This window comes from Vulpes vulpes, chromosome 7 (assembly GCF_048418805.1).
Source record: "Vulpes vulpes isolate BD-2025 chromosome 7, VulVul3, whole genome shotgun sequence".
Taxonomy (NCBI): Eukaryota; Metazoa; Chordata; class Mammalia; order Carnivora; family Canidae; genus Vulpes; species Vulpes vulpes.
The window spans coordinates 49,012,305-49,038,980 of NC_132786.1; the positions used below are offsets into that span (position 1 = coordinate 49,012,305).

General features: G+C 38.6%; 1 protein-coding gene across 12 annotated transcripts in view; it reads left to right on the top strand.

Moving 5' to 3' along the window:
- Window positions 1–1,511: 1,511 nt before the first annotated feature.
- Window positions 1,512–26,676, top strand: part of SORBS2 (sorbin and SH3 domain containing 2) — a 344,412-nt gene continuing 319,247 nt past the window's right edge. For 6 of the 12 annotated variants that reach the window (XM_072763729.1, XM_072763754.1, XM_072763727.1 and 3 more), the window contains exon 1: window positions 1,607–1,817. The gene's annotated coding sequence lies outside the window, so the exon portion shown is untranslated. Of the gene's footprint in view, window positions 1,818–26,676 lie in introns of all 12 variants that reach the window. The other 6 variants (XM_072763717.1, XM_072763724.1, XM_072763739.1 and 3 more) reach the window with 3 other exon arrangements.

Below are 26,676 nucleotides of genomic sequence, written 5' to 3' on the forward strand. Positions count from 1 at the left end.
TCCGTCTGGTTCCCGCAGACCCTACCAACTTGCTTTGCTATCACTATTTTCTTATATCCAATTTCATTTCCTGTTTTACCATCTTTCATTTTATTGTTGTCTTACATGTTTGTTGGCCAATTCCCTCTTCATTATCTATTCTGGAAAATGCTGCATGAGTTTATCAATAAGAGACAAGGAGGCCATATAACTACATACTTTGCTGTCTGTGCATGAACTAACAGACGTGCAATGATCAATCATTGACTTTGAAAGAAGTGATATGATTGGTCACTGATCATAATGTGTATCTATTATTAGTGAGTGTGGGCAGAAGAGCTAACAGAAAAGCTTGTGTTCTAGCAATTATCCTCAGTTAATACATCATGGTAACTGAAATTTGAGCTGCATCACCTGGAGATTGTTATAAACTAAATGATGTAACCGATATTCAGGGGTATCAGAACCATGCAAAATGAGAACTGTCTGTTCATCTCTTAATTAATGATAGCATTTAAACTGCCTTCCCTGTACACTCATTGTTTCCTCCAAATTTACTTTTTTCCACATTAGTTTGTCTGTTATTTGCCTGTTTCTATTTTACTTGTTCTGTGTCACTTCTTGACTTGCCCTGCTGATAGTTTAGGATTCAGCTTTTCCTGTTCACTTACTACCTACCTATCTGCTTTTAGTTTTCTAAATGTGGTTGCAATTTTTCCCTGCTTTTTTTTTTTTTGGTTGTTTGTTATTGTTTGTTTGGTTCATTGGTTTTTGTCCTTGTACATTTGTAATTTTAGTTTTTATGAGGGAGAAAACCTTATATATGTGTAGTCAATTCATCTTTCATTTGAAGCCTCTCATTTTAAAAACATACCAGTGGAGATTTTTTAATATCCTGTACTAGGTCCTTAAGCAAAGTATAAAATTCAATGTAATATGTGGATAGGAGATGGTAAGGTTATCTTTTTTTTTTAAATTCTTAGTTTGCCTTCCTTCACAGAACAAAAGGTTGGATATTTCTGTTACTTTTCTTCTAGGGATGTCAACAAAGGCTTTATCATTTGTCTGTCATTGATCTTTATGTTTTCATTACCATAGCCATATAAAAGCAACCATAAATATTGTAAGAGCATTTTGTGTAAGTGATTTATAACGCTTTCTTGAGATGGCTTCAGTTGCCTTATTGAACCGCATCTTCCAGCATTTTTAATAACCCTCTTAATATAGCCTGTCATCCCCATCTGTTTTGATTTAATGTTGATTATACAGGCATGCTGTGCTGCAAGAAGCCACCTGAACACTCCAGCACTCTGTTATGTGTGCGCTGAACTCAAGGAATTTTCAGAGAGGAAACGTAGAACTACTACTGTTAAATTATATCCATTTTCCTAGGTTTCTCCTGGGTAGATTATGTAGGACTTTGGAAAAATAAGCATTAGACATGTTCATAGAAAATCACACCAACTGCTTTCTAAAACCAGTTCAATTTAACCTGCTACTAATTCCCTAACTGCCAATTCTCTATTTCCCTAGGGAAAATATATTGAACACAGCCGAAGGTTAAGGCAGAGGAGTACAGTGAGACAAGGAAGCAGCCAATCAGATGGCGAGGGTCTAAAGATCTGATGCCTCCAGGCAAGCAGCACCAAGCTGAGCTGGTTAGTCTCCTTTTATTGCAGACGAACACCACATACATGTCGTAAATGCTCCCCATGTTGGCAGCAGCCACCAAGCAGACCCCGTAGCTAAGAAGAGTGGGATACATGCCCAAGCAACTCATTCTGCACAGCGGCTGACAAGACAACGATACTCCTGTGCTGGAATGTTCTCATTCAAAGGTATCGGTTCTTTTTCGTTGAGTTGCTATATTTTTTAAGAATTACGGACACCAGAGATGCTGGTGCTGGAGAAAGATCTCTCTGCTTTCTAGTAATGCTTTGTTCCTGTTCTCAGTCTAAATGCCAGCCTTTTAAGATGGTTAACCTCTGGGGGAACCAGTAATAAGCAGAATAAAGGAACACTTTACATTGCTTAAGCTGACTGTGCACAGATCCTTTATTAGGACAGACTCTTTGTTATTGTTGCTATTGTTCTGAAGGTAAGCCGGCTAAAAATGCAGCTTCAAATCATCACATTCTGCGACATAGATAACTAAAGAGACCCAGGGAAAGAACTGGGGGGCGGGGTGGGGGGCAAAGGGGGGTGCTACATGTCTTGAAGGTTACTGCAATTTATCTAGCCATCTACGGGACTCAGGAAAAGGACCACAAATGCAGATCTAAGGTAAAGAAAGATAATTTTGTCAGTACAAAGATTCCTGTATGCTTTAGACACAAGTTTTATTAAAAAAAAAAAATTAACACTTTGCATATTCGCCTCATGCTTAATAATTAAAAGACCTTAATTATCATTTATTACTGACAGCTGGTGTAATCATCCAGAAGTCATCAGCATATTAGGAGCTCTTGTTTTAGTTGCCAAGGTAATTGAAAGGATAATTTAATATGTTACAGAGTAACAAAAGACTCATGAGAAACATATTGCATTAGGTGAGGCATGAGATTGCTTTGTGGAGCATTTATTTTTTAGAGTGAGTCCCTTCTTTTGTCTCTCCTCTGGATCAATTATCTGTTAGAAGGAATGGGTAAAACAGGGCCTCCTGTCATGTACCATATATTTAGACTATTATTATTTATTCTGTATATTAGGCAAGATTTAATTTATGTCTAAGACATTAAATTGCTTGTCATATGGAAAGGTTTCGCTGGTAAGTGGTTCATTATCCTCCATGGGACATTTGAAATCACACATCAGTGAGCTATCAATGCTGGCCTGAATGAAGTCAAGTAAACTGTTGTCCCAGGGAGCAGAAATGATTGCAAGGAGTGCTCTGCTTCCTTTTCCAGTTCTCCCTCAAAAGCATGGCCCATGAAAATTTTAATCTTCACAGCGATTGTCAAGTCTAACTTTTTCATATTATGTCTCTGAAAGGTCTCCAAGTAATGTAGATTCTTTGTGCAGTTTTTTTTTAAAGAGGGGATATTTTAAAGCATTGACTATAGTTTCTAAATTGCCAGGTTATTTATTAATTACAGTCTGTGGAGCTAAATACATCAATTTGTATCATGACACACTTTGTGATTTTCAATTTCTCTAAATATTTATAAGGTGCACGATTTTAGTCATAAAATATATAAGCAAATAAAACTAATACATACAGCTAATATTTGAAAATCGCTATTTAAACTTGAGCAGTCACTACTTAGTTATATGTAATATGTCATTAAAGTAATATAAAAAAATCTTAGCTTTAAAATTTAAAAATCAACTACAAAATAAAAATAAGATGTTTCTTATATATGTGTAATTAGTGCCTTCTAGCTATGTTTAAAAGACATTGTTTTGGAGACAGTAAAGTTAACCAATTAACTGGTTGGATGTAGGGAGTTCATTTGTAACTTTGATGAATAGTAATGGGAATATAGGAATTCTTATTCTGCAAAAGAGGATGTGGAAAGATAGTATCTTGTATTCTTACACCTGAGATGATGTAAAATTTATTTCTACTAAAGGAAGAATAAAAAGAACAGGCAAAATTTAATCTTAGAAAATAAGGTTAAAGTCAATAAAGCATTTTGGGACAGCAAGATACTGGTTAAAAGGAATGAATTAAAGCAAAAGAAGGGGCCTTTCCTCCTGAGGCAGTGCAGGGTAAGTAAGATAATGAACTGAGACTGGGCTTTAGTGTGAGGCAGTCCTGGCTTAAAGCCCAGGACTAGTACCTATTGTCTGCATAACACGGGTAGATGAGTCCTCCCCCGGCTGGCTTGTGAGTTAGGAGTCCCCATAACTGCAAATAGTCTCCATAATCGTAAGTAGTGTAAGTATGAGAAGGATGTAATTAAAAAATATATGATATCAAAGTTGGTTGTGACCTCACTGGGCCTGGCTGGGTGTAGACAGGATTACTCCGTCCACTTAGAATAGGGGATTTGATCATGGTTGGAGGCAGGAGAAAGGCTGCGTTGGTTCATCACTGTCCCCCACTCCCTCTGTTCTCTGCCATCTCTTCACTAATGTCTACACTTCTGCCTCTGGATAGCACTGCCTTCTGTGTAACACTCTAAATTTTATTTGAATGCAAATAACCTTGGTAAGACTACTTTAAGGTATCATTACACCTTGGTCTTCTGGCCAGCCCAGAAAGTAGACATTGATAAAGGAATACTGAGTAGAAGAGAGATTTTAAAAGGAGGTTGGGGGGTGGGGGTTGGAACCGGTTGCAGCAAAAGAGATGCTTTTGAGAGAGGAAGAGCTAATTGGAGACTCTAGAGACTGGGAGACATATCCTATCATTCCAAGATCACTTAATAAATGCCTGCAGAGAGACCAGGTCAACTAGGAACATAAAATTAGCCTGTGGGTCCAAACTAAAGTGGGAAGCCCAGGCAGCAATCTTGGTAGGAAAGATGATGCATACAAATGTTTTTCCTGGTCGCCCATGAGGATGTTTGTTCAAGTAGTGACTTCATGTTGTTCTTAGGAAGAACTTATTTACTGACTTGAAAGGGAATACACCAGGGAGAAAGGACATGAACTCTAAGGGATGGAGCAAGTTTTTCATTTTTATGGCACAAAAACTTCCACGAGGGTACATGTGAGGAAATCACATGAAGGATGAGTGTTGAAAACTAAGCTCAGCTTAGACTATAGAAGAGCATCGATACAGCCTCTAAGCTGTGTAGTCGTCCAACCTCTGCCCATTCGAGACAACTGCCCCTCCATGATTTTCTCAAACTTGAAATTACTCCCATTCATGGTCATGTTCCCACCTGTTCATGAGTGATTCAATCTAGAGGAGGCCACATGCTACTTGAGACCCAGTATTTAGGACACTGCCTGGACAGCATGGTTAATGTACCGTCCTGATGTTCCCAAAGGCCATCCCCACCCGCCTGCCAGTGTCTTGAATTATACCTTTAATGTCACTGAAAAGCAAGCAACCACCTCTGGAAAAAGTAACCCAATGAAAAGCTGTTTTCACTTTTCTCTTCTACTACTTTTTATGTTCCACCTTCTTATAGTTTTGGGGCTATAAGAAAACATATAGTTTTCTTATATGTTTGAGCTTTCACCAGTTTGGAGTTCTTCCAGGAAAAGGTTAGAGTCTGAGGTCAAATTTTACTAGTGCCTAGCAAAAGGCCTGTTGCAGAAAATATCACACAAATATGTGTTCAAGTTATTAACACAGCTCATTTCCCAAGTTGTTCGTCGATGAATGTACATTGTACTACCAAGCTACTCAGGTAGCTCAGGGCACATGAAGGATAAAGTAGCCAAATTAATAGCCTCAATCTGACCTCACAGCAAAAACTGTAAATTAGGAAAAATTTACTTTTGTTCCACATCTCTCAGCAGCCTCTGGTCGATGCATCCTGGCGCCCTTGGGGTACTGCTGATTCCAGGGAACTGTGTTCATGCCCAAGCAAATCTGATATGTCTATGCTGATAAAGTAATAGTTCATTCTCATTAGTGTAGAAGCCAAGTCCAGAATGTGCAATGTTGGCGGGCAAGGCTGGGGTAGGGGGGTGGTTGGTGGCAAGAAGAGCTACAAAGGGATGCCAGAAGTATCTGCCCCTCCTGGGAGGTGGGAGTTGCTCCTAAGAGAGACAAAGCGCAGGGTCTACATAGCAGCATCATGAACAGGGAAGAACTGAGCAGTCGGTTGAAGGACCTCTAGAGTGACCCAGGGCAAGCACCTCTACTCTAATCATCAGAGAACATACAAAGCCACTCCTCAGACATTGTAGGGGCAGTCCTCTTTCATCCCTCACAATTTTGGAAGCCTTTCTCAGGCCTTTCTGAAATCTGCGCCATGGACTGAGAAAGGAAGCCAAGTGCATGTCTCCCTTAATATGCCCGAGGTGGTGAAGTGACGATACTTGCCTACTCACAACCAAGACTGTGTTATTAAAAAAAAAAAAATCTAAGGCCATGGAAAACAATGTAGTTGTACTGCCGGAATGCTACCTATAAGCTATCTTGTTTTGTTTTCGTATGATGTCATTAAAAGGTCATTTGAAGGTAGTGTCTGGGTTTATGATCTGCGTGTGAATTTGTCTAAGATACTGTCCTTCCCATCCCTGTTTGAACTCTACCATTAGAATTGTTCCTCCCAGCAGATACGACAACATTCAGCTTCCTCTTGAATCACCCGGAGATGCTAGACCATTCGTGTTTTGTTTACGAGACATTTGAGCTCCCTCCCCACAACACCATAAGAATAACCACCATAGTGCATGTCACTGTACAAGTTCTGACCCATTTCTCTAAAGCACACTCAGTCTGTTTTTAAAGGAAAACAAGCAATGCTAATAAAAAACAGACTCTCAATAAGTCAAAATGTGTATTAAAAAATTTAAAGTGTTCCTAGCATGATCTTTCTTTTTTTTAAAAAAAGGTTTTATTTATTTATTTGAGAGAGACAGAGAGCATGAGCAGGGGAGAGGCAGAGGGTCAAGGGGGAGAAACAGACTCCCCACTGAGCAGGGAACCCGATGCGGGGTTGGATCCTGGGATCCCAAGATCATGACCTGAGCCTACAGCAGCTGCTTACCTTACTGAGCCATCCAGTTGCCCCTCAGCATGGTCTTAAAGCTCCAAATATGCATTTTAAAATCATTACTGGGATGCCAGAAAGGGCATTTATCACTGCTGGGCCACTTTATTGGGCATACAGGTACACTGGGTAAGCATTTGAGTTGAATGAAGACTTCCTGTAAGGTAACATAAAACTCTCAGTCTGTGCATTAATATACAGCTTCCATAACCCACCCTGATCTCTTCTTTTACTAACTGTGGCAAACTATAACTTTCTCCCTTGATTAGAGTCCTTCTAAGAATTTATACTTTACCTGCCTCTGATTTCATTTCATTCGCTAGCCCAGGGATTACTTCTCTAATTCATTATCAAAGATGGGTTGAGTTTTTTTTTTGTTTTGTTTTGTTTTTTTTTTATTCATGATAGACACAGAGAGAGAAAGAGAGGCAGAGACACAGGCAGAGGGAGAAGCAGGCTCCATGCCAGGAGCCCGATGCAGGACTCCATGCCAGGACTCCAGGATCGTGCCCTGGGCCAAAGGCAGGCACTAAACCTCTGAGCCACCCAGGGATCCCCAGATGGGTTGAGTTTTGAGCTATAGCTTGATGTTACTTTAAAAAATTTATTCTCAAAATATTTTTGCTAGCACTCATTACCAGTTGAAGCCAGATCTCTTTGTCCTTCTCTTTCTCTTTTCTTCTTGCCCATCGATTGTTATGGTAAGATGATGGACTTCCTTAACTTGAGTTTATAGGACACAATGTCAGTGAACAGTTTGAGAATGCTAAGGGTCCCAGTTATAGTTCTCAAATAGCTCTCAGATCCACCGGTTTCTTTAGATCTCCCATTATCTTTGCTTAGACTCTTACACCTCTCACCAGATCACTATGTTAGATTTGAATGGGCTTTTCTGCTTCTCATGGACTTTCTTTCTTCAATATATCCTCCACACTGCTGCAAAGTTAGGATGTTAAAAAACAAATTTGTTCACCGTATTCCTTTGCTTATGACATGACAGAGTGCTACTCCTCACATAGTCCAATCCTTTCCAAAATGTGGTGTAATAGGATATGAACTTTGCAATCAAATGGATGTTTGTTCAGATCCTGGCTGTATCATTTTTATAAAAGTTGCAACTTTGATTTTCATATCAACAAAATAAGACCAATGTCTATTTACCTTGCATTTCACTTGAAGTTTAAATAGGACAATAAACATCAAGTGTCTGTGATGCCATCCATCTGTTGCAGAATAGGCATGTAATAATTTGGAAGCAATTCTTTCTGTTCCAGAATCAAATTCAAATGCAATACTTGGCATAGCATAGAGGAGACTTTTGCTATCTGATACGTGCCTACCTTAGCAGCCTTACCTCCTGCCCCTACCAATCCACCCCCTCCTTCTTCAACCTTATTCTCTAGCAGTACTTGGAGTTCTCAAACTCGATGCTGTGTTAGTCTGCATTTCACTACGTTTGCCTTTACACATGGTATTGTTTCCTTGACATGGAATGCAGACTTTCTCCCTTCTCCCATTCCCAGAAATCTTCTGTTCATCCTTAAGCCCATAAATCAAGAATCATAAGCTTCTGCTCATTGATGTTCTTTATGCCATATAAGATATCTAATTTTGATGATCCTTTCTATCTGCCAAGTGCACTTTTAAGTAAACACTTTACATGTGATCTAATTTAATACTGAAATTCATTGCAACTCATCACAATATTTGGTTTGTCTTCCCCACTATATTTTGAACTACTTGAGCATAGAAAAACATGATTACCATAGCTCAAATGAGTGGATAAATGAATAAGGAGCAAGATAGATGGACAGAAGAAGAGAGGGAGAATTAATGTCTAAGAGGAGATGTGAAACTCTTCCCTGAAATGGGCCAATATTTTAGGGAGAAAATTTTAATGAAACCCAGGAATTTTAGAGAAGATACTATATAAACAAATAAATGAAAAACAAAGCAAAACAAACTTAAATCATAATGGATGATGACAATTGAAGAGGTAGGTATCAGTTAAGTACAGTTGGTCTGATGAGAAACATTAAAAATAAGAACAGAGAAGCTAAATCAGAGAATTCCTGAAAGAAGAGGTTAGGACTGCATTAAGTCTGGATTTCAGTTTCAAAGAAACTAGCCAGAGGTCTAGATAGAAAGAAAGCCACTTCTGGAATTAATAGTCATGTGCACTTCCTTAGTGCTATGCCGTATGATAAGTATATTGCATGAAATGACTTATTTAAACTTACTTTTAGAAACCTATGAGAAGAGGGCCTTTGCCATTCCCATTTTATAGATGAGACAAACGAATGGGAGCGGGCTTATCCAAAACTATTGAGCTGGAAATTAAAAAGCTTGGATTTGAACCCAGTTTTACCAAACTCTAGTGTTCAGACTCTTAATTACTCTGCTTGTCAGGCTCCTACTGTGGGTGATGGCTCAGGCAAGCAGAAAGGTAAATTATGTTGGAAGAAAGAACATGGCATTGTCCCCAAAGTTTGGAACTAAAGGAAAAAAAAAAAAAAAACTGAAAGCAAAGGGAACTGAGATGCTGGAGGAGACAGAGTCTTCCCTTCCATGTGGGACTCATTGAGGACTCTGGGATTTCTCTCCCTACAGAGTGTATCCCCTAAGAGTCCCCTTCCTGGGAACACTGAAGACTAACCCCATACAGGGATTGTATTCCTCTAGATGAGGGAGTAGTGAGAGGATGGCGAGGGAATTCAAGAAAACTAAAAGGGGAAAGTTATGAATGCCAGGACCATGAATTTCAGAGGCAAAAGTCCTTGCTCCTTTGATCCCATCTTTAGCATGCCTGTGTGACTGTGGAAAATGGGGGTAGAAATTGGAGGACTGACAGCACCAAATTTCAGCCCAGGGGCCCACATGTTGGGTTACTGCCCCTAAAGAAGTGTCTTTTATTGCCCAACACAGACAGTCATTGATTGAGGATGATTTCTGGAATCAGAGCAATCCAATAGGCCAGAGTTCTACATTTCATGGAATTGTTTTACATATGCTTTTTCTGTTTGATAAAGAAAAAACTAACTGATGTTTTGAGGAAGTTTTTATTACCTTATCCGGCACTATAAATTTCACATTTTAAAGATACATGCTGTAAAATACGTCCTGTTGACAAAATCAGGTGCAGATGTACATTATACGTTAAATTTCTCCCGTTGATATATTTTTGAAAGAATGCATTATTCTGGGAAAGGGGAATAAGGCAGATGAAGCAATGGAAGTTTGTTTTGCTTTTCATTTTGTTTGGTTTGTATTCTCTTTGCTGACATTTTGATTGGAACACTATCTACCAGGGGAAAATATTTTGAAACATAACTGCTTGAAGAATGTCATGCATTGATTTTTTTGCAATTTGTATGTATATCTCTCATCACAGGTTTTATGCCCCATCCGCTTTTGGATTCCTTCACATAGTCAAACTAACAAACCTATTTGTGAGTTTATTGCTCTTTTCAACCCATTTCTTCTTTCTCCATTCTCAGCCACTGCCTTAACTCACACTTAATTTTTTTTTTTTTTTTGGTTGTTCACATCATAGCAACACCCTGTAGCAGATCTCTAGGCCCACCCCCTTCAACCTCTGCCCAAAAGTCAGCATTTTCTTTCTAAAGTGAAATCTACTCATGTTAATAACTTCCCTCAAGTTTTTTTTTAATTTATTTGAAAGAGAGAGTGTGCACATAAGCAAGGGAAAGGGGCAGAGGGAGAGGTAGAAGCAGACTCCCCTCCGGGCAGAGAGCCCAACATGGGGCTCAGTCCCAGGACCCTGAGATCATGACCTGAGCCGAAAGCAGACCCTTAACTGACTGAGCCACCCAGGTGATCCCTTCAACATTTTGAGATAACTCTTTGTTCTCAGGATGAAGTCCAACTTCCCTCATAGGTTACAAAGTCTTTCTTAATCATTTCTCAATCTGTGAGATTGTTCTCCTAATTACCTCTGCATACCTTTGTCCATTCCATACATTTTGAACTACTCATAGGTTACCAAACATATATCATTATTTTACCACCCCTTTCTGGATCCCACTATTTCTCCCTGGAACAGTGTCCTCCAGGCCTCCATCCTGAGGCTTGCCTACTCCTACCCCCGACACGTCCATCTTGCTGTGTCACCTGTTATCGCAATCCTCTGCTCATTCTTTCCATTGCTCACATACTTACCTAACATGGATTAGATGTCTTTCCTCTAATCTCAGAACCCAATTAATATTTCTAACATGGGGGTCATGTTTCATTTATGTCTGTCTGTTCTCAATAAGGGTTTGTTGAATGAATGAACAATGAGAAAAGCAAGAATCCTCTAAAATTAAAAGTGGAAAAGAAAAAACATTTTCTATAAAAATATCATAAATGAAACACTTATATAAGAGGATCTTTTGATGTAATATACTTTTAAGTGTACTTAAGTATACCTAAATATACTTTTAAAGACTTGCCAAAATTGTGCAATAATCAGGAAGTAACTTGGGATTTGCATTGTCATCATTTTTCATTCTTGTTGTAAAACATTGCCCATTAGGGGCCCCTGGGCGGCTCAGTGGTTGAGCGTCTGCCTTGGGCTCAGGTCATGATCCCGGGGTCCTGGGATCGTTCTCTCTCTGCCTGTGTCTCTGCCCCTCTCTCTATGTCTCTCATGAATAAGTAAATAAAATCTTTAAAAAAAACATTGCCCATTAAATTAGTTTCTTCTGACCGACCCTGAGTCAAAATTTTGAAGACATAGTTTAAAAATTTGCTACTTAATATGGTTTACCTTTTAGGTGTTGATTATCTTGGCTATACACTTGGTTTGGCTTCCTCATTCATCTAATGTTATTCTGTTAGAAGAAAACTGATGAGTTCAGAGACTTCTCAAAATTGTCAGCCTCTCACTGCAATAGTCACTTGTTGGAAGGAATCAAATTGGTAGATTAAACTTCTAAGCAACCCTGGCGCTGTTGTGGTATTTACCTTAATTGCTGAAGATCAATACTCTATCTAATGTTCAGGACTCCTTTCCAAATCAACTTTTGAGTAAAATGTGGAAAGCACTAGCATATGTGACCACTTTGTTCAATATGATCCAAAAGCTCCAAAGGTCCCCAGAGGATTAATGATCTTACAGCTGAAGTATTTTTGAAAGCCTTGAAATCAGGGCCCTTTGCCCCATGGGTTGTTGGTGGGTGCATTTGAGGAATTCAATAACAAGGTGATTTGTAACAGATATTTGACACCACTGTTGATGGTGGTACTAATCTTACACTTACCTGTGCCATAGGATTCAGGGGAAAACACATTGTTTCATGATCGCTGGATTTACCATAACATTTATTGGACTACCGACAACTTTCATGAAATTCACAGAATCACACTTCCCTCTACTTGTCTTCATTTTCCAGGACGTAAAGTCACTTGATCTGTCTAATTATTGCCTTCAATGCAGCTTCACACACTTGTGTTGCAGGACTCTTTTGTATGCCAGCATTTGCTTGTTAAATATTTATAACTTTGTGCCAGATTTCAGTTTTTCTATAGTGTGAAAAATGTAAATGCATCAAAAGGGCTCTGTGATTTCTGCACTATGCGTTGCAGATCCAAATTTTAAACATGCTATGTCTATATTGTATTTCATTGTATTTTTTTATGCTATGACCTTGTTGTATTTTACTATATTATACACATTCATAGCCAGGACTCATTTGTTAGAAGTGGAAGATCATGCAGTCAAGATCTCTTGAAATGAAATGAAATTGAGACTCAGTCTATGTAGGCATTCCAATGGCTTGGCAAACAATATACCTATTCACAGAAATATAACTGTTAGAACCCAAATCTTGATACTCCCAAGCCAGTATCTACACAATGGGCTTAAAATTTTGTAACTATATCCCCATTTGGGGCCCTCAAACACATTTCATGCTAGTCACCTGTTAGAATTTACATCAGGTTTGGAAAAGGAGAGTAGATAGTTATTTGAATAATATTACAGGATAGAGAATTTTCATAAGAGTATAGAATAACAAATGTACATGGAACATAGCTTTGGTGGGTGATTTTCTAGAACACCATCATTAGCTTTTTTAAAGATTATTTATTTTAGAGAGAGAGTGAAAGTGGGGGTGCAGAGGGAGAGAAGCAGACTCCCTGCTGAGCACAGAGGCAGACCTAGGACCCTGAGATGATGACTTAAGCTGAAACCAAGAGTTGATTTTTCAACCACCTGAGCCACCCAGGCAACCCATAGAACATCATCATTAGCTTTGTTTCAGCATTTTCACGTTTAAAATTCAAACTGACATCAACATTTCAAACAAACAGAAAAGCTAAAAGAAAGGTACATCAAATATCCATTACCTAGATTTAATTTTTTGCCACATTGCTACATCCCCATACATCTGCATTTTGAAGAAGCATTTGAAATTGAGTTGTAGAGATCATGATTTCACTCCTGGATATTAGATATCCCAAGAATAGGGCATTATTCTACATAATCTTAATTCTACAACATGACTAGGAATTCATAGTCTCCTATATTATCTAATGTCTATTTCATTTTCAAATATATTTAATTTTCTCTTTTAAATTATTTTACTCATTTGTTCTTCACTCAGGTTGTATTTGAAGCTTGTCCATATAGTTTCTATTTTTTATTTCCAAATTTCTTTTTTTCTAATTTATTTATTTGAGAGAGAGAGAGCACAAGTGAGGGGAGGGGCAGAGGGAGATGGAGAGGGAATCTCAAGCAGACTTCCTGCTGAGCCTGGAGCCGGATGGATGCAGAGCTTGATCCTAGGACTCTGAGATCATGACCTGAGCCAAAATCAAGAAATGGCCACTCAACCTATAGAGCCCATGCCCTGCATATAGTCCTTATTTATCTATTATATTCCTCTCAACTATTTTTCCCTGTGACATTGACTTTTTGAGAACAAGCCTGTTATCTTATAAAATGTCCTGTAATCAGAATTTGTGTGATTGTTTCATTGTGATGATGTTTCTCATTCCTTGTTTCACATTCCCTTTGTCTCCTATAAATTGGAAACTAGTCTTTACAGCTTACATAGATACTGTTTTTGGCAAGATTTTGTCTTAAATTATGTTTTAAGTGCTGTCATATCTGAAGATGCATGTTTGCTTCCATGATGACAAACTTCAACAATGCTACATTTGATTTTTTGACTAAGGTGCTGACAGATTGTCCCATTACAAAGAAAGGTTTTGCTCTTTACAGTCATTAGGTAATCTGAAGGGTGGTAATCTATCACTATGTGGAATATCTTCTTTCCCAACTAACTACTAAGTTTGTCCACACTGAAATGGCCTTAAACAATCCAAAGAGTTCTCTTCGATATATCGTTCCTGAATGTGTTCAAGTAGTGATTTATGAAAGGAATTATTTTTACTAGAAACACCATTAATCCAATTCCATTTCATCAGAAGAAATGTCAAAAGCCTCTTAAACATTATTATTGAATTAAACTGTCTGTATCATAGAAAGTATAGGTGGTGTTATACTGGTTAACTGTGGAATTTCTTTTTTTTTGTCCTAATTATTAAATATACCACTGTCTGTTCATCATCTAAGTGTTAACCACATTTCTTCTGTTATACTCCCAGAAATAATTAGAACATTCTGGGGAGCCATGACCTCTTCTTCCAGCAATTCCCTCAGAATATGAAGTACTACAAATTGTGAAAGAAGATCTAAGATGAAGACACACATTGTCTCTTTCCTATTTATTATAAACTCCCTAAGGACAAGAACCAGAATTCTGATTGTTCTTGGAATAAAAGCAGGGGTACAGGTGGAAATTATTCCAGATAAGAACATGAGAACACATTGTCCTGAGGGTTAGGAGTAAAGAAAATGAAACTGGGGAGATGTAGTCACTTTAACACAGGCAGTACTCTACCTAGAAAGAGAAAAGGTGTTTTGTTAAGCTGTAGGGACCTACTGTCTCAGAGGTGTACACAAATTGCCTCCTACCAGCATTTCAAAGTTATATGCAAATTCCAAAGGGAAGAGAGTGGATGTTTTGTCAGTATCTGGCTTAATTTCTTTGAAGTTTTCTTCTATGTAAAACAAATAGTTTGAAGTTTATGACCTCTACCATTCTTTCCACCAGAACAACTAGATGAGCCCAAGAACCTGAAGTGTGTTAAGATCTGAGGTGAGGCTAGAGAAATGGGTACAAATTGTGCAAGTGTGAGAAAGGAAAAAGGAGGACGAATCAGACCTGGGAGAGTGTGGGCTGAGTCAGAGAGAAAGAAAGCAGATGTCTCAAGGGTAGAGAAGGTGTCATTACCTGGGAAGTAGGCTTTGTTTGATAAAATCATGAGAAATAATGCAGGACTCTTCTTTAAGATTTTTGAGGGCCCACTATTTGTCTAAACAGAGAGGATCCGGGGATAAATAAGACAAAGAACCTGTCTTCATGGGCATACCATGCTGGTGGGAGAAGACAGATAATAGACATGTAAAAAATACAATCTCACAGGGTTATAACATAATGGTTAAAAGGGCCGACTTTGGAGCCAGGTAGCCTGCATTCAAATCCCACCTCCCCAGCTTGATCTCAAGGAAAATGTTTAAGCTTTCCATGCCTCAGTGCCTTACCTGTATAGTGAAGGTAACAATGGTACTTACCTCATTGTGATGGTGTGGGGATTAATGAGAAAATACACATAAAAACTTTAGAGTTTCTACCATAGTAAATCTGAAATAAGTAAATGTTATCTATTATTATTATACTAGCAAGTGCTATGATGATAATAAAGTAGAGCAATAGTATGTTTTTTAAGCATCAGCATTATTAGCATTTGGGGCCAGATAATTCTCTGTTGTGGGGGACTGTCCTGTGCATCATAGGTTGTTTAGCAGCACCCCTGGTTTCTACCCATATAAGATGTCAATAGCATCTCTCCCAGTAGTGACAACCAAAAATTTTCTAGCCATTGTTAGAATTTTGCCAGGGAAACAAAATTGCCCCTGGTTGGGAACCACTGAGGTAGAGAATAAATAGGCTCAGTACTTTTAGGTAGGGTAATATAGAAGAGTTCTTTGAAGAGGAAAAAGAACAGGGCCCTGAATGGTTTAAAAAAAAAAAGCCATTAAAAAAAAGAAAAACTAGGAGAGATAGAGAGAAAGTGTCAGGAGCATACTCCCCAAGGATAAAGATGCTGAGGCAGGAATAGTTGGTGTGACCAGCATGGCTGGACAAGGGGTGGAAATAATGTCAGAGAGGTAGGTTGAGTCAGGGTATGATAGTCAAGAAAGATCATGGTAACAAATTTGGATTTTATTCTTCATGTGCTGAGAAGACATTAGAGGATTTTAAGCATAAGAATAATGTAAGTTAATTTCTATTTTATAAGTTTTCTCTTGAACTGCAGAAGGTCAGACACAGAAGCAGGGAGACCAGTGAGGCAATGGATACATAGTCCAATGATTGCTGATGGGCTTGCAAAGGGGGAGTTAGAGGTTATGGCCATGGAGGTGATGAGATATAATCAGATTCTGATATAATTTGGTAGAAGTACCTATAGGATGGGGTAAGTGTATAAGGAATAAAGAATAAACAGGAGAGGAACAAGCTTGTATGGAAGGAATTTACTAAATCCATAATTCTAACTAGGCCTTATAAAGTCTGAGCTCCCAATAGTCATCTAAGCAGTAACTGGACTATTGACTAGAGAAGTCTAGAAATGAAGTGAGAGGCTGGAGCTGAAGATATATGTTTGGGTGGTGTGCTGGAAGATAAGGAAAGGAATGCTTCAAGAGGAATGGCATCTGGGTCAATTGTTGCTAAGGTCAATTAGGAAGAGGCCTTTGAATTCACCTTTGGGGTTGACAAGTTAAAGAGAGCTGGTGACTATGACAAGAATGGTTTCATGAGTAGGATTGGGATGAAGGGTACTCTGGAGCAAGTTATGGAGGAATGAGAGGTAAGAAAGCTGAGGCAGAAGTGTAAGCATTTCTGCTAGGAAGGGGAATAAACAGATGCAGGAGTGATTAGAAGGTGATAATGGGCCAAGGAGAGCACTACCCTCTTGTTAACATGGGAAGAATTTCAGTGTCTTTAAATGTCGATGGAATTATTCCAGTGAAGAGAAAGAAATTGATGGCCTTGAGAGACATTAAAATAATTGCATGAGAGTATCTACCAAGTAGTATAAGATATAAAGCCTCTCGTACACAGTGGGATGGTTTCTCTTACACAGAGAGAGGAAGGGGCGGTTCCATAAAAATGAGAGAGGAGATAAATTTAGGCTAAGTGGTATATTTGGTATAGAAAATGAGATCATTCTCATCAGAATATTTCTATTTTCTCAACAAAGTACGAAGCAAGAGCATCAGCTCAAAGCATATGGCTGGAGAACAAAGGTTGAAGGCTTGGAAAGAAAATAACAAGGTGTCAAGCAGTCCTTTAGGAGAGTGAACAAGAATGTCTATACAGGCATCCAGAAGAATTGCCAGGCAATATTAAATAACTCTTTGAAATGTGTGGTCATGGGATCCCTGGGTGGCGCAGTGGTTTGGCGCCTGCCTTTGGCCCAGGGCGCAATCCTGGAGATCCGGGATGGAATCCCACGTCAGGCTCCCGGTGCATGGAGCCTGCTTCTCCCTCTGCCTGTGTCTCTGCCTCTCTCTCTCACTGTGTTCCTATCATAAATAAATAAAAATTTAAAAAATAATAAAAAATAAAAAAATTAAAAAAAAATGAAATGTGTCGTCATGTATTTAAAGTGAGACCCGTCAGCATGTTTGCATGCTTCTGGTTAGCTGCTTTCGTGCTTTGAAGCAGGCACAAAGTCGTTGGAGATTGGGTGTTACTAGACGAGTATATTGCTGGACATGTAGACAGAGGGAGAATGAGAGGCAATGGGATGATAGAAGGATCCAGAGGTGAGGTACAAATGGAATGTGTGATGGAATCCATGTGGCTGGAGAGGAAAAGCAGCACAAGGCAGAGCAGAGCCTACAGGTCATAAAACTTAGTAGCGCCAATGCCCTGTAATTCTCAGGGAAATAAAAAAGTCCTGGAGTGGAAGGACTAGAATAAGTTGTCTAAAATGATAAGAGATAAGTATCAGAGTGGCCACTTACAGTAGGTTTCAAAAATGGTCAAGTCATTGGAAATGAGCGGTAGGATTATAGAGAGCTTTGACTTCAGGACATGAAGATTAGGCTCATCTCGAACAAATGGCTTGAACTGGAGCTCATGGACAGGCTTTTAAGTACTGAGCTAGAATAAAAGTGTGTGTGTGTGTGTGTGTACTATTTTCTGTGCGAAAATATCCTAGGTTCCCTCAGTTTATCAAAAGAATATCTGAATAGAGACACCTGGGTGGCTTAGTTGGTTAAGTGGAAGGCTCTTGATTTTGGCGCAGGGTCCTGGGATCCAGCCCCACATGGAACTCCCTGCTCCGCCAGGAATCTACTTCGGGATTTTCTCTGTCCCTCTGTCCCTCCACCCTGCTCTTGGTCTCTCTCCAAAATAAATAAATAACTCATTAAAAAAAGCATATCTGAATATAAAATGTTTACTGCTCTAGAATCTAGGAAGTGAGCAGTCATTGAAAGTATCTGAATAGGAGTATATAATGAACATGCTGTTTAGAGAAGTAAAATGGCATTTGAAGGGACAGAGAAAAGATATATTCTAAGAAAGATGAAGTGAAGAATTCTCCACTGACATTGTACAGAAAGGGACAATTTTATGGAACACACCTCTGAGACTGAATTCCAGTGCCACCTAAGGCAGCACCCCTCTCCTACACTGACTGCATTGCATTCATCACCTCTTTTCTCCCCATTGCCCCTTCCCTTTCTTTTCTTTTCTTTTTCAAAAGATTTATTTATTTGAGAGAGCATGGAGCCAGGGTAGAGGCAGAGGGAGTGAAATTCAAGCAGACTCCCCATGGAGTGTGGACGCCCACGTGGGGCTTAACCTCACGACCCCGAGATCATGACCTGAGCAGCAATCAAGAGTCCCATGTTTAACCAACTGAGCCACCCAGGTGACCCTCCCTTCCTTTTCCTACTAAAGTATAGTTGTGGTTTATGTTTTATGGTTTTAATTAGGTATCACTTGATGAGCTCTTGAATCAGGAGCCTGTAGGATTTTTTTTTTTTTTTTTTGAGCCTGTAGGATTTAATCAAAGATGTAGAGTTTTACTCAATGTACCACTAACCACTTTGGGGCAGGAGGACAGACCTAGAGGTACTTTCAATAAAAGATTTAATGTGTTTGTTTTTCTGCTCAGGACATACGGGGTTCCAACTTCTGAAGGTAATCACCAAGGGACAATTGGCCTTGGGATTAAGGCATTATAGTGTCGCTAAGGAGCAAAAGGTTTGGATTCAGGCATAGGTGAAGCAGTCATTTCAGTTAATCCTTACAATATCTAAATTGTATTAATAATACAATAAATTAATAAACTGTACCAGCCCTTTTGTATGACTGAGTAATGAGAAATTGAGAAATATTAACTCATCCATGACTAGACAGCCAGTAAATCATGGAATATGGTGATATGCTTCATGAGAAGACACTACAGTGGACAGGAAACACATTTCTTAGAGGTGTTAGAAGTACTTGCATTTAATTCTCATAGAGCATTCACTCCCCCACTATTATAAGACTAGTGAATTCTCCTGAAAATTAGATTAAATTAACAAGCAGACAGTATAAACTGTGACATCATTAAAATCAATGAAATGCCATGTTAGCAAATAATAATTCATCATTCAAGAAGACAATTGCAGGATTTCAATTAAATTTGGGATAAAAATAATCATGCTAGAATTTTTTTAGAATATAGTTCTGTCGGTTTCTAAGAAGTTGAATTTGCTTTTTAAAGCATTCTAATTAGACATTCCTGAGGTCTTCCCGCCTTTAGTAAAATTGATAACTGTACTGTGCTGTTAGGAAGAGCAGAAAATAGGGAGCAGGGAAGGAAAAGAAGGCCCTTGCGTATTCTGGACCCTGTAGAACAAGGCAAATCTGCTGTAAATTATGTCTCTATTATCCATGAAGACCATCTTTCCTGGCCCCAACACTGGGACATGTGGCCTGATGAAAATTAGGACTAATTCAGAATTAGGACTATCACAGAAATATGGGTTTATGGTTATCATTCTATTAACAGTGGTGGAGTCAGCTTGGAAAAAAAAGGCTTACAATTGGGTCAGATTTGAGGAGATTTAATTGAAAATTAACTTATTAATATGTTACACTTGTGAATATTTAATGCAATCTTGAAAGCCTACCTCTAACTCCCACTAAACCTCCACTTTCTGAGTTCCCATACTTGTAAGGTATACATTTGGTGCCTCTGTATCACTGAACAGTAATTGTATAACATTTCCCATTTCTTATGCTAATGTCTTCATAAAGTCTTCAGAATCTTGATGCCTAGTCAAGTAGCCATTCTCAATAGGTCCTCCATAAATGTCTGCTGAAGGCATGGAGGATGGGTGAGCGTGGAGCCGGCCAGAGCCAAGATAAACTGCAGTCCTTGCTACTCTTCCTGTGAAAGCTTCATACTTACTGTTTAGGTGCATCTGAGTCTGGGACCGTTGGAATAGCAGGTGTCCCCTCATTGAAAACTGACCTGTGCACGACCCTCCCACTTAACTCTCAGAGATAACTTATGTCTCTTTTCCATGTTATCCCATAATGCTTACATTAACTTCCTGTTATATTTCAACTTGATCGTTGGTGTTTCTACAGAAAGTAAATCGTGTTCTCCACCTATACACACATCTCAAAATCAGCCCACTTCACTAGTTAACTGGATAGTTTCAAATGGGTGATAATTAAACCTATAAATACCTGAGTTAAAGTTAGACTGTCTCAAGGACTCATTCTTGGGTACTGACCATGGCTACTCAGTGGCAAAAATGCTGTCCTTTTTTGATGTTTGTTCTGATTATTAAATATCTTAATATTGATAATGATCCTATTACATAATGAACTCCATTTATGTGTTTGTTATTACCTTGTGTCTAATTTTTAACAAGCATATGTTAAAGGATGAAATAATAAATGAGAAATTTTGTATTTACAGTCAAGACTCAGGTCTATATGGTGGGCCAGAGGCACATGAAATAGTAGATACATTGGATTAAACCTCTTGTGCCTTTAAAATCAGAGAAGCTTCTCAATTATTGAATTTGGCTTGAGTTTCATTTCACAGCCCATGGGGCAATTGGCATTTTGCCCATTGGTTTGTGGGTATAAACTGTTTTTCTTTGTGTTTTCTCAAGAACTGGAGAAAGGACAATAGCCTTTGGTTGTTGGTTTATTTTGATATCTTTAACTATTTGACTTGAGATAGAAATATGCAATATATTTGATACATAGAAGGTGCTACCGAAACCTCTAAAATGCAAATAATGCAAAAGTGCTTGACTCTGTAACAAACTATCTACAAGAGTCCTGATCAAGAACCTTATACTTAACAGGAGTCTAGGGATGCATGTAGAGGACCATGGAACAATTTCCAGGAAAGGAGATCTACTTTTCCTTTAATTTTTATTTATTCATGAGAGACAAAGAGAGAGAGAGGCAGAGACACAGGCAGAGGGAGAAGCAGGCTCCATGCAGGGACCCCGATGTGGGACTCAGTCCCAGGACTCCAGGATCACACCGAGCTGAAGGCAGACGCTCAACCACTGAGCCACTCAGGTGTTCCAGGATCTGCTTTAGAGTACCTAGCCAGACTTCAATATTAACAACTGCCTTATTTTCTCTCCTAATTTTTTTTCATTATGTGAAACTTGCAATGCTTTATAGAAGGGTAAAAATGTTCTAAATGAAAGCAAGTTGGATCCCTTTTTTCAAGAAGCTTGTCTTTATTTGCCTTTACCACTAGTGTACAGCCCTTGGATGTCAGGGGGGGTGCCTTATTCATACTTTTATCTGAAGAGCCTACAGCACCATCAAGAGTGGTTCTCAAAACCATTTGTGGAATGAATAAGTGAGGGAAAGAAGGAGAGTCCTTTTGCCCTTTGGATTCTCACTCAAATAGTTCTTGAGCTGCTATATTATCCAAAGACGGCAGGAGGGAAAAGACACAAGGGTTAAGAGACAAATCAGTCAGCAAAATTGCTAGCTAGAGGTGGGGCTTCTATTGAAATCTACTGAGAAAAGTTTGAGTATGTGTCTTCCCTAAAGATTTTATTTTTTCCTGTGGGTAAAAATCCTTTGAAGATGAAACTTTTGATTTAGAACCAAACTAGAATCTCTGGAAAGCATGCAGTATAGCAAGCTAGATATAGAGAGAGTTGAGAGCCACAGAGGTCAACATTTACACCTACGCTTTACAATCTTTTCAAGAAAGATTCTAATTTCAGGTGACCTACTTTCACCATAATACCTCTACGAGATAAATTGTGTCCTCCAAAAGTCATATTTTGAAGTTCCCACCCCCCAGTACTCCAGAATGTGACCTTATTTGGAAATAGGTCATTGGCAAGTTAAGAGGAAGTTGTACTAGGGTAGGGTGGGCACCTGATCCAATGTGACTGGTGTCCTTATAGAAAGGGGAAATTTGGACACAGACATACACACGTATGGAAAACACAACATGAAGATGCAGGCAGAGACTGTTTGCAGATGTATCTACAAGCCAACAAATGGCCAGAGATGGCCAGCAAACCACTGGAAGCCTGAGGAGAGGCATGGAACAGTTTCTCCTGCACAGCTGTCAGAAGGAACCAATCACCACTAACCCCACTGACACCTTGAGCTTCCAGAAATGTGAGATAATAAATTTCTGTTGTTTAAGTCACCCAATTTGTGGCCTGTTGTTATTGCAGCTCTATAGAGCCACAGAAAATATTCAGTCACTGCCCTCCTGCTTTAGTGGCTACTGCTAAATACCACAGTTATAATAATTCTACAAAATACTGTTGAAGTGTTGTAACTTTAAAGTAGACATAGGATCATTGGGTGGATAGTGTTTTCAGCAAGACATGAAAATATAATTAACTATGACCACTGTACTGCCTTTGAAGATGCTGCTGATGTTAGTGATTCAGACCTTCCTTAAGGAAACTGGGCATTAATAGTCACAGTGATGCTTAACCAACTTTGTATTTCTGAGAAGCTAAAAATACTCATCATAGGATTGAGTGCATGGGATCTACATGTTTTCTTCATGTTGTAATGATTTAAAAAACACTTAATTAGGAGAAGAAGACATTTTGAGGACAAGCATTTGGAAGCAAAAGGCTTAAAAAGAATTCTATTTTTCTTATGAGTGCCAAGGTGTTGTTGACTAGAGAGTTTAAAACCTCATAAAAGGATAGTTAATTTAAGGATCACTTTGTGATCTTTAAATATCTGCATTTAAAATGGATGACAAAAGTCTCAAGAAACTTTTTATGAGCTGGTAAAAAAAAAGGTGTGTTCCCGTGAGAGGATAAGTCATAGATGGGGATCATGGCTGGCCAATAGGACTGAGCATGGATGGCCCCATCTGGTCCACGTAGTTTACACAGATGCTGGTCAGATGCTTACCAATGAATGTAGTTCTGCAGTTCAGTGACATTACTTTCAGGTGACTCTCTGTGCTCTTCACATTTTCTAATAAAAATTTGGCTCTGGGTAGAGAGAAAAGGCCATGCAGTTGGCTTCGATCCTTAATGGTGTTGTTTTTTTAGAAGTTTATAGGGCCATTTTAGCCAACTTTATACTTAATGTGCAGGGATTTTTCTTTTCATGGCAACAGCAGTCACTGGCCAAAATACACATCATCATCCCTCCTACCTTGTAGAATTGAGAGGAGCAGAGAATCTCAACCTTCCTACTTGCTGGCAGTGGCAGCCGACGCTGTTAAAATTATGTGTGAGAAAAAAAAAATATGTGTGGGTTATTAAAAGATGACTTATCTCTCTTCTCTAAACCCATTCATGTCTCTACATGGTTCCTTCAGATTCTAGGGGATCAATCCCCCTTTCCTCCTTTATCTACTGTCTTCTCTGCACTTCCTCTGACCAAGTCCTCTTCATCCCCTCCCTAACAGGCACACTGGGGCAAGCTCACATGGGAAGTTTTTTTTCACTCACTTTTACTTGCTTACCCTAAATGCCTGCAAACTTAGAGGCTAGACCATTTATTCCCATATCATTGTTAATTTCTTCTCTCACTCTGTCTCTGTCTCTTCTCTCTTTTCTTTCTTTCTTTATTTTTGTATACATATTTTTCTTGTAATCAGACTATGACCTCTACCAGGATAAATTTTTTCTCCTTAGCTCCTGAAATAGTGCTGAGTATGGTAGTTGCTGAACAAACATTTGTTGATAGATTATTTTTTTTCTGCTTCCCACTTTCCCTCACCCCCCCTTACTCCCCCGCCTCCTACTTCCTCCTTTATTTTGTGTAAGAATGAAATAGCATCATAATACACTCTTTAATGTGATCACAATTTATGTAATTTTGCATAGAAATGTTCACATAATTAGGCCATAAAAATGAGTACTTTTATCAATTTAATATAGTCATTTAGTCAGTATGTCTCTGACTTCACTAGTAACAAAATCACCTGTTTCAGTTGGGTGAGCATATTAAGGCTCTGAGAATTTAGAGGTTCTTAACATTTCTCAGGTACTTGGACTTTTATAAAAATATGTTGCACTCATGCCTTAAATAACAAAGGGAGAGGCAGAAATTCACAGAACTTCTTATACACATCATTGCTACTTTGCCCATTACAGAACTCTACCTCTTTCTATTTTAGGAAAAATGTAGAAACAATTATTTTTCTCATTGTTTGGAAATAGGTGATAACAATTAAAGAAACAGAACCTATCTCACGAGTGGTATACTCAGAATGATGTAGGACAATGATAAAATATATTTTATCAAAACAGAAAGATCTCAAGAGATTTTCAATCTCCCAATTTAAAACTATATCCTAGTGTTATAGTAGAAATACACTTTCTCCCTGCTGGCATAAAATAATAAAAATGACAACTTTGTTATTTTGTCGTGTTTGAAGGATGGGTCGGAGGATATGTAAAACATCCTAGTAAATCAGTGCAGACTTACTAGTTTTGTAAGTTTTCAGCATAAGCATTGATTCTTATAGAAAAATAATGGTAGTAACAGCAACAAGCATGGATTCTGTACTGTGTGTGGCAGGTACAGTGTTAAGTACTTTGCATAGGTTTTCTCATTTATTCTTTACAATCATCCTGTGATCTCAGTTCCTTATTATCTCCATTTCAGAGATGGCAAAAATGAAGCTCAGAGGTAAAGCAACATAACCAAGTTCATTCTCCTTTAAACAGCATAATATGGAACTCAAATGCCAGCTTCCCTATCACCAAAAGTTAGACTTTAAAAAATCTCTTTGCTATTTAAAAAATGGCTTTGATAGAACATAAAGATGAGATGTTGGACATGAAAAGATGCTCAACATCACTCATCATCAAGGAAATGCAAATCAGAACCACAGTGAGCCATCACCTCATACTTGTCAGAATGGCTAAACTCAAAAAGACAAGAAATAACAAATGTTGGTTGAAGATATAAAGAAAAAGGGACCCTCATGCATTGTTGGAGGGAATGTAAATTGGTGCAGCTACTGTGGAAAACAGTATGGAAGTTACTGAAAAAATTAAAAATATAAATACTGTATGATCTTTAGGCCTGTATTACGCTAAGTGAAATAAGTCAGACAGAGAAAGACAAATACCATATGATTTTACTTATATGTGGAATCTAATAAATGGAAAAAGGAACAAACAACAAGCAAAAATATAGTCATGAATACAGAGGACAAACTGATGGTTGCCAGAGAGTGGGGGAATGGGGAAAATGGGTGAAGGGGAGTGGGAGACACAGGCTCCCAGTAATGGAATCAGTAACTCGCAAGGATGAAAGGAAGAACATAGGGAATATGATCAGTGGTATTGTAGTAGCACAGTATGGTGACAGATGGTAAGCCATGAAGGTGGTGAGCACAGTATAACATGCAGCATTGTTGAATCATGAAGTTGTATGCCTAAAACTAACAACATTGTGAGTCAACTATATCTTAATTTTTAAAAAAAAGGATGAGGTGTTTAGACACTACTTCAAACTCAATGCAAGAGACTTTGGAAGCTGGTGGGACAATGACTTAGAGGTGAGAATGTGAATTGAATGGGATCAAATGGAGCCACCGTGATTCAGGAGGTGCTCATGGAAGCCTGAGTCATCTCCTCAGAGCCCTTCTCTTCAGATTTGTAGAATCAGAAAATTTGCAAGGTGGTGCTTAGGAGCCCACATTTGTAAAAACTCCCTGTAGAACTCTTATGTAAACTAAAGCTTCTAAACCACTGTTTGAAGCATGATTTCTTTCTTTTTATAGGCAGGAAAAGATTTCATGTAAATGTTTATATTTAAAAGAAAATCACTATAATTATGATAAACCTTGGAGTTACAAACTAGTGGCCTGAATGACAGCAGGTTTCAATTTGGTCAGTGCTTTGGTCTTTTTTCTTAAAGGAGGTTTAATGTCTGCACAAAGGTATGCACCCCCTTCTTCACCCTACTGCCCATGACTTCCTATCATGCCATACCTGTGAACTCCAGACTGATCCTTGAATACAGGTGGAAAAGAAGAACATTCTTTTAAATGGAATCTATGAGCTACTGCAATAAAATGTACTTTCTCAGACTCTATATGCCTGGCTCTCCCAAAATGCTCTCAACTTATCTGCATAGTTTTTTCTCTTTGGTCATGGGATTAAAAAAAAGAAGGGATTATTTCTTCATTTCTTCTTGCCCTCAATAAATGAATCAAAGGATATCTTCATATGTCAAAAGAGCTCAACTCTTATTTTTTTATTTATTCATGATAGACATAGAGAGAGAGAGAAAGAGAGAGAGGGAGAGAGGCAGAGACACAGGAGGAGGGAGAAGCAGGCTCCATGCCGGGAGCCCAATGTGGGACTCGATCCCGGGACTCCAGGACCACGCCCTGGGCCAAAGGCAGCGCCAAACCACTGAGCCACCCAGGAATCCCCATCAACTCTTTTTGATAAAGGATAAAGGAAAGAATAAAAAAGAATAAACTAGAAATA